General features: G+C 46.3%; 1 pseudogene; it reads left to right on the top strand.

The window, feature by feature from the left end:
- Window positions 1-8,114: 8,114 nt before the first annotated feature.
- Window positions 8,115-13,767, top strand: LOC139000175 (gamma-soluble NSF attachment protein-like; annotated as a pseudogene).
- Window positions 13,768-14,849: the final 1,082 nt, after the last annotated feature.

A 14,849-nucleotide genomic window follows, 5' to 3' on the forward strand; every position in this document is an offset into this window, starting at 1 on the left:
AAAATATCGATGTGAGAGCAGAACATTGGTTGGCTGCCTCCTGCACACCCCCTACGAGGGATGGAGCCCACAACCTAGGCATGTGCCCTGACTCGGAAAAGAACCAGCAACTTTCTGGTGCACTGGACAACATCCAACCAATTGAGCCACACTAGCCAGGGCCAGATACAAAGTATTTTTATGTTTTTAAAAAATGCACTTATTGGCTCCACTTAGCTACTTTCTCTTTCATTTAATTAACACAGTAGACAAATTGCTGTGTTTGGTTTAACATCATATTATGCTTCTGTGTCAATGCACATATTTAATAGGATGAGAATATCACAACTTCCCCTTCTCAGCATTTATTCAAAAAATTTCTCTCCTTATATAATTTTCAAAAATAATCTGAGCTACATTTTTTTTTTTTATCTTTTAAAAACATATATATTTTATTGATTTTTTACAGAGAGGAAGGGAGACAAGTAAAGAGCCAGAAACATCAATGATCAGCTGCCTCCTGCACACTCCCCACTGGGGATGTGCCCGAAACCAAGGTACATGCCCTTGACTGGAATCGAACCTGGGACCCTTCAGTCCGCAGGCCAACGCTGTATCCACTGAGCCAAACCAGTTAGGGCTGAACTACAGCTATATTTTGTAAAAAATACTTTTGATTTTGAGAGAGGAAGGAAGAAGGAGAAAGAGAGACATCAAAGTGAGAGCAGAACTGCCTCCGGCACACCCTCTACCAAGGATTGAGCCCACAACCCAGGCATGTGCTCTGACCAGGAATTGAACCAGCAACCTTTTGGTGCATGAGCTGATGCCCAACTGAACCACATGGGCCAGAGCTGAGATAGAAATGTCACATATATATCTTTATTCATTTTGGAGAAGAAGGGCAAGGGAGAGAGAAACATCAATGATGAAAGAGAATCATTGATTGGCTGCCTTCTGCATGCCCCACACTGAGGATCGAGCCCACAACCCAGGCATGTGCCCTTGGCTGGAATCGAACCTGGAACCCTTCAGTCCGCAGGCTGACACTCTACTCACTGAGCCAAGCCAGCTAGGGCTATTTACTTTTATTGATTTCAGAGAGGAAGGGAGAGGGAGAGATAGAAACATCAATGATGAGAGAGAATCATTGATTGGCTGCCTCCTGTACACCACCTACTGAAGATCAAGCCCTTGACTGGAATTGAATCCAGGACCCTTCAGTCTGCTGGCTGATGCCCTACCCAATGAGCCAAACAGGGTAGGGCTGAGCTGGAAATTTTTTTTTTTAAATATATTTTATTGATTTTCTACAGAGAGGAAGGGAGAGATAGAGAGTTAGAAACATCGATGAGAGAGGAACATCGACCAGCTGCCTCCTGCACATCTCCCACTGGGGATGTGCCCGCAACCCAGGTACATGCCCTTGACCGGAATCGAACCTGGGACCCCTCAGTCCGCAGGCCGACGCTTTATCCACTGAGCCAAACCGGCCTCGGCGAGCTGGAAATTTTTGATCAAATCTTTGCACACAGAATATCTCTGGATTTTATCTTATTGGTTTCCTGTGACATAAAATAAAACATAATTGCTCACTGAAGGTGAGACCACACTCACTGTATTCATAAGGTTTCTGTCCTGTGCAAATCCACCTGAGGCTGCACAACTGGCCACAGGCTGGCCCACGATGACTACATTTCTGTTTTCTAGAGGCCCACTGATGTTCAATACTGTCTGAGGGATCACAATGGGCACCTGCAGAGTCACCGTATTAACAAGGTTTTTCTCCTGCAGTACGACACTGGGCTGTGATGAGCTGGGACTCTCTGAGTGAGGATGTTCCACCTTGACTGAATGAATTTTCTGATGTTCATTGAGGACTGATTTTGCTCTGAAAGTTTTCCCACATTCATTACCACCAGAGGGTCTCTCCCCCGTATGAATTCTCTGATGTACAGTGAGCTGTGGCTTCCTGATAAAGGTTTTCCCAGAGTTACTACATTCAAAGGGTTTTTCTCCTGTGTGAATTCTTTCATGTTTAATGAGATCTGTCTTCTGGGAATAGGATTTTCCACATTCACTGCACAAAAAGGGTTTCTTTCCCGTGTGAAATCTCTGATGTGTCGTGAGAGATATCTTCTGGCTGAAGCCTCTTCCACATTCGTTGCATATATAAGGTTTCTCACCTGTATGAATTCGTACATGTACCTTGAGGTTGCTCTTCTGGATAAAGCGTTTCCCACAGTCACTGCATACAAAGGGTTTCTCTCCTGTATGTATTCTGTAATGTTTCTTGAGCTCTGACTTCGTGAGAAAGCCTTTGCCACACTCTGTACATGGATGAGGTTTCTCTCCTGTATGCGACCTCCGGTGTTTGTTCAGTGAGACTCTTCTGGAGAAGCTTTTCCCACACAGACTACATTGATGAGGCTTCTCCCCTGTATGAAGATTCTGGTGATCACTGAGCAAAGACTGACTTATGAAGGCTTTCCCACATTCACTGCATACATGAGCCTTCTCTCTTTTATGAGGTTTCTTATAATTAATGAGTTGGGACTTAGTGTTGACGAGTTTCTGGTTTTCCAGGAATTTCATTTCAGTCTGAAACTGTTTACTGTTAACGTGGGAAAAAGATTTCCCATCTTCAGGAAGTTCACCAGGCTCCTTGATTTCATAGTCACAATTTTCAAATAACTTATTTTTGTGACATTGTTCTAGGCTATTGTCCATGCTTTCATTTTGTACGTGCTCTGGCAGATGGTCATCAAGTTTCCAGATATCTAGTAAAGAAAAGGAATTTCCCATCATCTTGATTTGTAAGAAAGGTAATGAAAAATATACCTTGATGTGTGGTGCCTTTTATACTGAGTGTAACTAAAACTTCGTGTTTGATGTTCCTTGTTCATTAGTACAAGTAATGAAAAAAAAAGTAAAACTGAATAAACACTTTGTCTACTTTCTGAATATTAGCCTTGCCAAATATGCACACTGTGAAATACAAACAATTTACGGTTTCTCACTTCTATTATCCTTCAGCATATACCAGGCTATCACACCACAGGTGGGGGGGCCACCTCATCCGAATTGGAGAGCGATTCCTTCCACATTCCTCACTGATGACTACTGTATACCAACATGGTCCTAGGTTGGGGACACACAAACACAGTCCTGATGTTCACAGAGCTTACACTGCAGTTTGGTGAAGCCACTTAAAGGGCAAAGACACATGCAAGAAACACCTGCAGCCCTGACTGGTTTGGCTCAGTGGATAGAGCGTCGGCCTAGGGACTAAAGGGTCCCAGGTTTGATTCCAGTCAAGGGCATGTACCTTGGTTGCCGGCATATCCCCAGTGGGGGATGTGCGGTAGGCAGCTGATCAATGCTTCTCTCTCATTGATGTTTCTAACTCTCTATCCCTCTCCCTTCCTCTCTGTAAAAAAATCAATAAAATATATTTTAAAAAATTGAAAAAAAAAAAAGAAAAAGAAACACCTGCAGGTTGTGAAAACGGGTGGGAAGGTGCAACGGAAATGGAGAGAGGTGAAGGAAATCAGGCTACATTTTGGAAGAAGCCAGGACTCACTGTGGACTCATTATTGTGCTGGGTGGGCACGAAGCAAGAAAAGATGATGACAGAGAAGAGAACTTGCAGCACTTCTGACTCTAAAACTACATCTCAGAGAAGTGTTCTGTTTCCCAAGGAAGTAACGCTAGCCATTATGCTGACTTAATTTCATTCCAGCACTTTTCACCCCATATACCTACAATTTACTTTTTTATTTTTATTGATTTTAAGATTCCACCTTTTAGAATGAGAGCTCTTGGTGTATTTGTATGCCTTTTCTAACTTCTATTACCCTTCAGCATATACCAGGCTATCAAAAGTACTTTATAAGCCCGGCCAGCATGGCTCAGTGGTTGAGCGTCGACCTATGAACAAGGAGGTCAGGGTTCGATTCCCGGTCAGGGCATATGCCCAGGTTGCAGGCTCCAATCCCAATGTGGGGTGTGCAGGAGGCAGCCGATCCATGATTCTCTCTCATCATGAATGTTTCTATCTCTCTCCCCCTCTCCCTTCCTCTCTGAAATGAATAAAAATGTTATTTTAAAAAAAAAAAAGGTACTTTATAAGCCCAGCTGGTGTGGCTCAGTGGTTGAGGGGTGGCCTAGGAACCAGTAGGCCACAGTTTGATTCCTGGTCAGGTCATATGCCCGGGTTGCGGGCTCCATCCCAGTGTGTGGCATGCAGGAGGCAGCCAATCAATGATTCTCTCTTTCATCATTTATGTTTCTATCTCTCCCTCTCTCTCCCTTTCTCTCTGAAATTAATTAAAAAAAAGAAAACCAATTTTTAAAAGTACTTTTAAAAAGATAAATCAAGGAAGCAATCTCAAGTATGGACCATACTGTGGAGTTTAGGAGAGAAGATGTAAATCTCTGCATGAGCAAGATATACTATATCACAGAAATCACTGAAGAATTTCATGTCATGTGAGAGGCAACAGTTAACTGGGACTTAATGTTGTCGGAATATGATGGAAAGAAAAAGGAAACATTTCAGGAGGTAAATACAGTGGTAATATCTATGACAAATAGTTAAGAGAAATCAGAATACACAAAGGAATTAATTTGAAGTAGGCAACAGTTATGGTCTGGTTTAGGCTAAAACTGTATGCAAGTTAAACTAAATGTTCTAGTTAAAACACACCATGAACAGCAGACTCCTTTAAAGAAGAGAGTGCTGTGGGTAAGGAATAACTGAGGTGGTGGCCGGACAGCCAGGAGGACAGGTGCACAGGAGTGAAGGAGAACCTAAGCTTTCAGGGGTTCTCTAGGAGGGACAATGATTCCACAATTTGGGAGACTCGTGCAGGGAGCAAAATAAGCTTAGCTAATTAGAATGAAGAAAACTTTGAAGGGTTAGTGGTTCAGATGACAAAATGGAAACCAGAACCTTCGAAGACCCTCAGGGTGAAGAATAGACGAAGCTAAGATAAAAAGAAAAGCAAAGGCACAATGAACCAATTAATTTTGGAGGCAGAGCATCCAAGATGGGGTGAATCTTAGGAAAGGAAATCAGTATCACCAGGGGCAGAAAGGAGCAATGGTCAGAAAACAGTGAGCACAGTTTCTCTTTGGATGGAGGCCTTGGACAGTGGACTTTCATAGCAAAAGAGGTGAAGGAAAAGAAGACTAAAGGAAAGGTTTCAGAATTCTAAAAAAAAAATGCCGAAACCGGTTTGGCTCAGTGGATAGAGCGTCGGCCTGCGGACTGAAAGGTCCCAGGTTCGATTCCGGTCAGGGGCGTGTACCTGGGTTGCGGGCATATCCCCAGTGGGAGATGTGCAGGAGGCAGCTGATTGATGTTTCTCTCTCATCGATGTTTCTGGCTCTCTATTTCTCTCCCTTCCTCTCTGTGAAAAATCAATAAGATATATATATATATATATATATATATATATATATATATATATATATAAATAAATACTTAAAAAAAAGAATTCTAAAAAAAAAAAAAGAACCATACAACCAAAACTCAAGGTGCAGATAAAGAGGGATCAAATCCAAGAAGAGATAAAGGGACCTATTTTTCTCTAAACTCCTACACACAGAAAGGGGTCTCTCTCTCACTGGGAAGGACATACACTGAGGCACTGCTCACCTATCCTCAAATCCCTTCACCTCTGAGCCCCTTCTCTGAGTGACTAAAATGTGATTTCCACAGCCCCCCTGTGCTGGTTCTCACTCACCTGAACGGGTCCCACAGTGGATTTCACCTGCCACTGTCCATGGTGCTTCTCCGTGATCCAACTTGGAAAGTATGTCAGGTTTGCTGGCCTCATAACCTGTTCATGGGGAATGATGGAAGCCTTAGACACACTGAATAGGACTTGGGGTCTGTGAAGACCACAGAATATAATAAAGACAAAACCATTTTCACACTTAGACAGTAAAAGTATTCTCTCAGGAGAAGGGAGAATATTCTTCTCTGGGGCCAGGGCGAAAACAGATTCATCTACCACTTCAGAAAACCAGACATGCCAGAGCTTTCAGAAGCTGAGAATGGAAAGGCCACTGACTGAGGACCATCTAACTGACACGGGGGAGCTGTCCTCACCCACTGACACCAGATGGCTATACGTCTCCAACATCACATCCGTGTAAAGGTCCTTCTGCTCGGGGTCCAGGAGCTGCCACTCCTCCCAGGTGAAGTCCACGGCCACATCGTGAACTGTCAGGGGTTCCTGTACCAACTCCATGCTGTGTAACGGCGTGATGTTCTTTAGATGACATAGGAGAAATGTTAGTTTTTCTGCCCATTTTCACTTTATAGTCTACACCTATATAGCCAGTGAGGTTTTTTTTTTTTGTTTTTTTTTTTTAAATATATTTTATTGATTTTTCACAGAGAGGAAGGGAGATAGATAGTCAGAAACATCTATGGGAGAGAAACATCGATCAGCCGCCTCCTGCACATCCCCCACTGGGGACGTGCCCGCAACCCAGGCACATGCCCTTGACCGGAATCGAACCTGGGACTTTTCAGTCCGCAGGCCGACGCTCCATCCACTGAGCCAAACCGGTTTTGGCGTAGCCAGTGAGGTTTTAATTTAGTATACAGTTGAATAATCACATGCCTAGTAAAATACATGGTGGAGAAAAGTAGTGTTACAGTTGTTCCTATGGAAAATAATACAATAATTCATAAACAATTATCAACTGTTTCACATACTAACAAATGCAAAGCTACTTTTGCCCCACATTGCATCTTATAACTGAGCATTCAGTTATCCATGTGTTTATCCAATTAGGAGTTTCTATAAATGTGAACTTAAATGTACTTATTACCTAGAAATACCACATTCGTGTATTTGAGATACAATACAGGGTGTCCCAAAATATGTATACACACTTTGAATAATTATTAATTCCAGTGGGTTCAATCTGAAACAAAGGAAATACAAATCGTGATATTTATAGGCCTCTAGAAATCCATTCATGAAGACGGAATAGGACAAAACAAACCCAATCACCTGAGGCTGGAGCATTTCCTTCTGTTCTCTGAAAGGAGCTGGCCACAGGGAGGCTCTGACTTGGTGTGTTTGGGTTTGCTCTAAATTTCTGTTACCCAACTGTGCAACTACCTCCTGCTTCAAATGATTCTATTGCTTCTGATGAGTCAGAACCTTAGGGTTAAGGTGAAAATTCAATGAGTGATACATTTCGTCTGGGATCCATTGCTTACTAAATGCCCACAGTATCGCTGGTGTCCCTTTAGTTCAGTGGTTCTCAACCTTCTGGCCCTTTTTAAAAAATATATATTTTATTGATTTCTTACAGAGAGGAAGGGAGAGGGATAGAGAGTCAGAAACATCGACGAGAGAGAGCCATCGATCAGCTGCCTCCTGCACACTCCCCACTGGGTATGTGCCCCCAACCAAGGTACATGCCCTTGACCAGACTCGAACCCGGGACCCTTGAGTCCGCAGGCCGACTCTCTATCCACTGAGCCAAACCGGTCAGGGCCCTTCTGGCCTTTTAAATACAATTCCTCATGTTGTGACCCCCAACCATAAAATTATTTTCGTTTCTACTTCATAACTGTAATGTTGCTACTGTTATGAATCCTAATGTAAATATCTGATATGCAGGATGGTCTTAGGTGACCCCTGTGAAAGGGTCGTTCGACCGCCAAAGGAGTCGAGACCCACAGGTTGAGAACCGCTTCTTTAGTTGGTCTCCTATAAATATTCACTCTTCAGGTCAATAAAAACCTTAGGTTCTAAATGTGGAGGTATTCCTGTATTCTGTGGGATTTAAGTGGTGCATTGTGAAAGAAGATGAGGGAAATGCCATTATAGGGGCAGAATAATTGTTCCTTCTCTTCTAGGTTCTTTGGCTGATCTAATAATTAAATTCATATAACAGATTAACAGAGGAAAACAATCAAAAATACCTCCTGTATACATGGAAGCACTCAGGAAAATGGAGTATTGGCCAAAATGGCAAACATCACCACCTGAAAAACCTTTACCTAAAGTCCAGACATGTTGGGGGCGGAGAGTCAGCTGTAGAGGTTACTGGAAAAGGCACAATAAAGACACTTAATGTTGGTCAGCCGCGGGACCCTGGAGATGGCGGCTCAGAAGATAAACGAGGGGCTGAGAAAGACCTGAAAACTGGTTTATTAAAGTGGAAGCGAGATTATAACAGTGCTGCTGATGAATAAAGAAAAGCAGCTCTAGCCCTGACTGGTTTGGCTCAGTGGATAGAGCATCGGCCTGTGGACTGAAAGGTCCCAGGTTCGCCGAAACCGATTTGGCTCAGTGGATAGAGCGTCGGCCTGCGGACTGAAAGGTCCCAGGTTCGATTCCGGTCAAGGGCATGTACCTGGGTTGCAGGCACATCCCCAGTGGGAGATGTGCAGGAGGCAGCTGATCGATGTTTCTCTCTCATCGATGTTTCTAACTCTCTATGTCTCTCCCTTCCTCTCTGTAAAAAATCAATAAAATATATTAAAAAAAAAAAAAAAAAAAAAAGAAAGGTCCCAGGTTCGATTCTGGTCAAGGGCATGTACCTTGGTTGCGGGCACATCCCCAGTAGGGAGTGTGCAGGAGGCAGCTGGTCGATGTTTCTCTCTCATCGATGTTTCTAACTCTCTATCCCTCTCGCTTCCTCTCTGTAAAAAATCAATGAAATATATATTTAAAAAAGAAAAGAAAAGCAGCTCTTGCTTTTAAAAATGCCAAACAGTTTGACCAAGCAAAACATGCCTGCCTGAGAGGAGCTGTGGCCCATGAGAGTAACAAGGCTCTTTTCCATGCTGCTAAAGCTTATGAGCCAGCTGGCATGATGCTGAAGGAGATGCAGCAACTCCCACAGGCTGTCCAGCTAATTGAAAAAGCCAGCATGATGTATCTGGAAAATGGCACCCCCGACACAGCAGCCATGGCTTGGAGCGAGCTGGAAAGCTTATAGTGTGGACAAAAGGGGCCGCATGCTGACCTGACAAGCTCAGAAAAGGCCTGCATGGCAGTTTTGCAGACTCGGAGACCTAAAGTAACCACAAAGGATAGTCTGAAATTAAACCTTAACTAAAAGCAGTTATGGTGGGCAGTTACAGTCCCAGGACAGATACCACAAATCCCACCCCCACAAAGATGAATATGCAGGAGGGCTGTGCTAGGCTTTGCCGAAGGGAAACATCCTCATTAGGCATTCATGGACTTGGAACTTGCCTAAGGGTACCCACATTTCATTGTGGTCTTGGCTTTGAATGCTAAGCCGATTATCTTCACTAATAAGGCCAACCTTTACTGTAACTGAGCCTATCTGTCTTTTTGCATCTAAGATAACACATCCTTGGGATGTCTGGGTAACTTGTGACTCCCCTTTTTATGAAGCCCCTGGGGCACAACCAGGTGTGCTGGGTCCCAGGACAGAGACCACAAATCCTTTCATCATCATGTTAATTGTTCCTGCACCCACCTAAGTATGTGTCCATCATTTTACTTTTTATCCTATCACAGAGGTTTCCCCCGCTTCCCTTAATCCCACCTCCTTAAATCTGTCACCAATGAATTTCATGTATAAATATGGATGTAACCCTGCCATTCTCTGGAGCACCATCTCAATTCGTTGAGGTTGTGCTTCCCAGCATATGTTGAGTTTGGCTCAAATAAACTCACAAAAATTCTTTACAGGTTTCAATGGTTTTTTTACGTTGACAATAGGAAATGTAAACCCGGAAAAGGCTGTACGTATAGTTATACCAACAGACTGCTAATGTGTTTGAAAATGAGGAACCTTTACGACAGGCAGTTGAAAAACTAGGAAAAGTGTCCAGACTGCTAGTACGAGGACGCAGGTTTGATGAGGCGGCACTCTCTATTCAGAAAGAAAAAAATATTTATAAGAAAATTGAGCCCTTGCCGGTTTGGCTGAGTGGATACAGCATCAGCCTGCGAACTGAAGGGTCCCAGGTTCGATTCCAGTCAGGGGCACATGCTCAGGTGGTGGGCTCGATCCCCCGTGGGGGACTTGCAGGAGGCAGCCAATCCATGATTCTTTCTCATCATGGATGTTTTTACCTCTCTCTCCCTCTTCCTTCCTCTCTGAAGTCAATAAAAAAATACATTAAAAAAGAAAAAAAGAAAATTGAGAGAATTATCCAACTTGCTATAAGAAAACAATTGCTCAAGTCTTAGTTCACCTTCACAGAAATGAATGACTATGTGGCTGCAGAAAGATGCATCAGGGAGAGCTACAGCATTCCAGGGTTCAATGGGAGTGAAGACGGTGCTGCGCTCAACAGCTGCTTTAGGGCTATGACCAGCAAGACCAAGATCAAGTGTCAGAGGTCTGCAACTGGCCCCTCTTCAAGTACATGGACAATGATTACGCTAAGCTAGGCCTGAGTTTGGTGGTTCCAGGAGGAGGAATCAAGAAGAAACCCACAGGAGAACCAAGATGGCGGCATAGGTTAACGCCGGAGTTTGCTGCCTCGAACAACCACTTCAAAAATACAACTAAAAGGAGGAACCAAGATGGCGGCGTAGGGAGCGGACCTGTGTGTGCTGCTCTCTCACAGCATCATTGAAACTATCAACTATGAAGTAAACAACCGCCACTCAGAACCATGGGGAAGTTGGCCCAGTGGGAGATCTACAACTGGAGGAAAAGAAAGAAGCGCAGTGAGACTGAGTGGGAGCTACGGAGGCACCAAAACCAGAGGTACGCAGTCACACGCCACGCGGGCTGCAAATGGATTCTCGGTTTTTTACGAACCCTCGAATCCTCTGGGCTTGCTCGGGGCGGGTCTCGGAGGCCCCAGATCCCACAGGGAGAGGCGGCCACGGCCTTGCAGTGGTCGGAGAGCGAGGGAAGCTCTGACACGCGGCTGCTCGCCGGCACCGAGGGACAAGAAGTCCTGGTGTCCCGGGGAGGCGAGGGGCGCGGAGACGCCGCCATCGCTATTTCCTCCACGCTGGCGACTCCCTGTGACCCCGCCCTACCCTCAGGGCTGTGCCAGAGGCACAAGAGGGAATGACTGTGCTTTTACAAACTCTCAAATCCACTGAGCTGGTTCGGGCGGGTCTCTGAGGCCCCAGGCCCCAAGGCGAGAGACGGCCCGGCCTTCCAGCGGTCAGAAAGCGAGGGAGGCTCTGGCGCTCGGCTGCTCGCCGGCACTGGGGGACGCAAAGTCCTGGAGTCCTGGATAGGCAAGGGGCCCCGGCGACTCCCTGTGACCCCGCCCTACGCAATTTACATTCCCATCTGGGCTGTGCCAGACTCACAAGTAGAAACGCCTTTGCTTCTGCAAACTCTCAAATCCACTGAGCTGGTTCAGGCGGGATCATGAAGCACCAGACCCAACGGGGAGAGGCAACACGGCCTTGCAGCCATCAGAAAGCGAGGGAGACTCTGTTGCACAGCTGCTCGCCGGCACTGGGGGACACAAAGCCCTGGCAGAGAGTCAAGGGGCCGCGGAGACTCAGCCTGTGCTATTTGCTCCGCCATGGCGACTCCCTGAGTCTCAGCCCTAATCAATTTACATCCCCATCCAAGCTGTGCCAGGTGCACAAAAAGACCCACCTGCGCTTTTGCAGCCTATCCCAACAAATTGCAGACTTCAACTGCTTGCAGCCATGAGAGACACACTCAAGAAGCAGACCCAGGAGAACCAGGATGGCGGCATAAGGAAGAGACCTGTGCGTGCTACCTCACACAACAACATCGAAACTACCAAATATCAGACAAACACCTAGCATACAGAACCATGGGAAAGTTGGCCCAGTGGAAGCTCTACAACTGGAAGGAGAGAAAGAACATTGAGACTGAGTAGGATGTGACACCAAGTACAGAGCCCAACCCAACAAACTGCAGATTTCAACTCCTCGCATAGAAAGAAGCGCATTGAGACTGAGTAGGATCTGCAGAGGCACCAAGTACAGAGCCCATCCCAGCAGGCTGCAGATTTCAGCTCCTTGCATCTGGGAGGGACGCAATCGGGGGGCAGAGTCGGGTCCGGGGCCGGCCAGGGCTGGGCCTGACTCTGCCGGCACTGTGGAACTGCTGTACCAGCAAGCGCACAAACATGCCCACTGGTCCCAGTCTCTTGTGGGGCGCTGGGGGACAGCAGACAGGCAGTCTGTGCACTTGGTGGAGGGCAGGAGTGCTGGATGTTCAACCACCAGGAACGCCTGGAGATTTTGTCTAATGGGGAGCCGCCGGCAGGGGACAGAGGGCCAAACTTCCTGTTTCCCCGGTAAGGCTGGGATGGCCCCGGTGAGGTTGGGATGGCCCCAGTGAGGTTGAAACAGTCCCGGTGTGGTAGGGACGACCCCGGTCAGGTCGAAACGGCCCCGGCGTGGTAGGGACAACCCCAGTCAGGTTGAAACGGCCCCAGTGTGGTAGGGACGACCCCGGTGAGGTTGAAACAGCCCCCGTGAGGTAGGGACGACCCCAGTCAGGTCGAAACGGCCCCCGTGAGGTAGGGACAACCCCGGTCAGGTCGAAACAGCCCCGGTGTGGTAGGGACAACCCCGGTCAGGTTGAAACAGCCCCGGTGTGGTAGGGACAACCCCGGTCAGGTTGAAACAGCCCCGGTGTGGTAGGGACGACCCCGGTGAGGTTGTAACGGCCCCCGTGAGGTAGGGACGACCCTGGTCAGGTCGAAACGGCCCCGGTGTGGTAGGGACAACCCCGGTCAGGTTGAAACAGCCCCGGTGTGGTAGGGACAACCCCGGTGAGGTTGAAACGGCCCCCGTGAGGTAGGGACGACCCTGGTCAGGTCGAAACGGCCCCGGTGTGGTAGGGACAACCCCGGTCAGGTTGAAACGGCCCCCGTGAGGTAGGGACGACCCTGGTCAGGTCGAAACGGCCCCGGTGTGGTAGGGACGACCCCGGTGAGGTTGACTCCAGTGAGGTTGGGACAAATAAAGGGGACCAGTATGGACTGATGAACAGGGGTAGATACAGAAGCAGAGAAACATTGAACAGAATGTTAAACTACAGTGGGAAGCCTGGGGAGGGTTGGGGGGCGGGATTAAGAGACCAACTGAAGGACTTATATGCATGCATATAAGATTAACCAATGGACACAAGACACGGGGCGGGGGGGGGGGGGGGGTAGGGGCCGGGGGAATGTCAAGGGGGGGAATAAAGGAGACATATGTAATACTCTTTGTAATACTTTAAGAAATAAAAATTATTAAATAAAAAAAAAAATAAAATAAAAAAAAATAAAAAAATAAAAAAAAAAAAAAAATACAACTAAAAGACGGAACGGACATCACCCAGAACCACAGGAAGGCTGGCTGAGGAGAGACTCTACAACTAGAAGTAAAGAGAAATCCATACCGAGAATCAGAGGAGGCGCAGTGCGGAGGTGAAATACTAAGGTGCGGAGGTGCGCGTGGAGCGGGCCGGCGGCAGAGGGCGCGATTGAAAACAACAATCGGGAGGGAGTTTCAGACTCTGAGCTCCAGATCCAGGAGAGTCTCTAGGGACCCAAACTCAAATGGAGAAGCAGGAAGGCAGCTTTCTCTCCGAGGTTTGCAGCGGTTGCAGAACCGCTGGGGACGGAACTGAGAGCAGCCATAACTGCTCGCCCCGCCCACCCCGCCCGCCCAAGCCCTGCACAGAGGCATTTGCCAGATAGCCTCAGGCAAAGGCTGGATTAGCACCGCCCTAGAGATCCAGCACAGAACTCTCCCACTGCAGACACAGCTGACTCTCAGTTAGTCTGGAGGCCAATTTACCCCTAGTATTGCCGACAACACTTAAGGCTTAACTAGAACAAGACTGCCCACAAAGACCACAAGGGGGTGCACCAAGAAAGCATAAAAAATGCGGAGACAAAAAAAACATGACAGAAATGAAGGATGCAGAGCTAAAAAACGCACTTTTGAGGGCTTTCAATAATTTGCTAGAAACTGCCGATAAACTTGATGAGAGCCTCAAGAAATCTAATGAGACCCTCGATGTTGTGATAAAGAACCAACTAGAAATAAAGAATATTATACAGACACCCAACAGCAGACCAGAGGTGCGCAAGAATCAAGTCGAAGATTTGAAATTCGAAGCAGAAAACACCCAACCGGAAAAGCAAAATGAAAAAAGAATCCGAAAATACGAACATAGTGTAAGGAGCCTCTGGGACAGTTTCAAACGCACCAACATCAGAATTATAGGGGTACCAGAAGATGAGAGACAGCAAGATATTGAAAACCTATTTGAAGAAATAATGACAGAAAACTTCCCCCACCTGGTGAAAGAAATGGACTTACAGGTCCAAGAAGCACAGAGAACCCCAAACAAAAGGAATCCAAAGAGGACCACACCAAGACACATCATCATTAAAATGCCAAGAGCAAAAGACAAAGAGAGAATCCTAAAAGCAGCAAGAGAAAGAGACTCAATTACCTACAAGGGAGCACCCATACGACTGTCAGCTGATTTCTCAACAGAAACTTTGCAGGCCAGAAGGGAGTGGCAAGAAATATTCAAAGTGATGAATACCAAGAACCTACAACCAAGATGACTTTATCCAGCAAAGCTATCATTCAGAATTGAAGGTCAGATAAAGAGCTTCACAGATAAGGAAAAGCTAAAGGAGTTCATCACCACCAAACCAGTATTATACGAAATGCTGAAAGGTATCCTTTAAGAAGAGGAAGAAGAAAAAGGTAAAGATACAAATTGTGAACAACAAACATGCATCTATCAACAAGTGAATCTAAGAATCAAGTGAATAAATAATCTGATGTACAGAATGAACAGGTGATTATAATGAATCAGGGACACAGAAAGGGAATGGACTGACTATGCTTGGGGGGGAAGTGGAGTGGGAGATGCGGGAAGAGACT

The sequence above is a fragment of the Myotis yumanensis genome, unplaced genomic scaffold (assembly GCF_028538775.1).
Source record: "Myotis yumanensis isolate MYYU_CA2020_CCGP unplaced genomic scaffold, mMyoYum1.0.hap1 SCAF_23, whole genome shotgun sequence".
Taxonomy (NCBI): Eukaryota; Metazoa; Chordata; class Mammalia; order Chiroptera; family Vespertilionidae; genus Myotis; species Myotis yumanensis.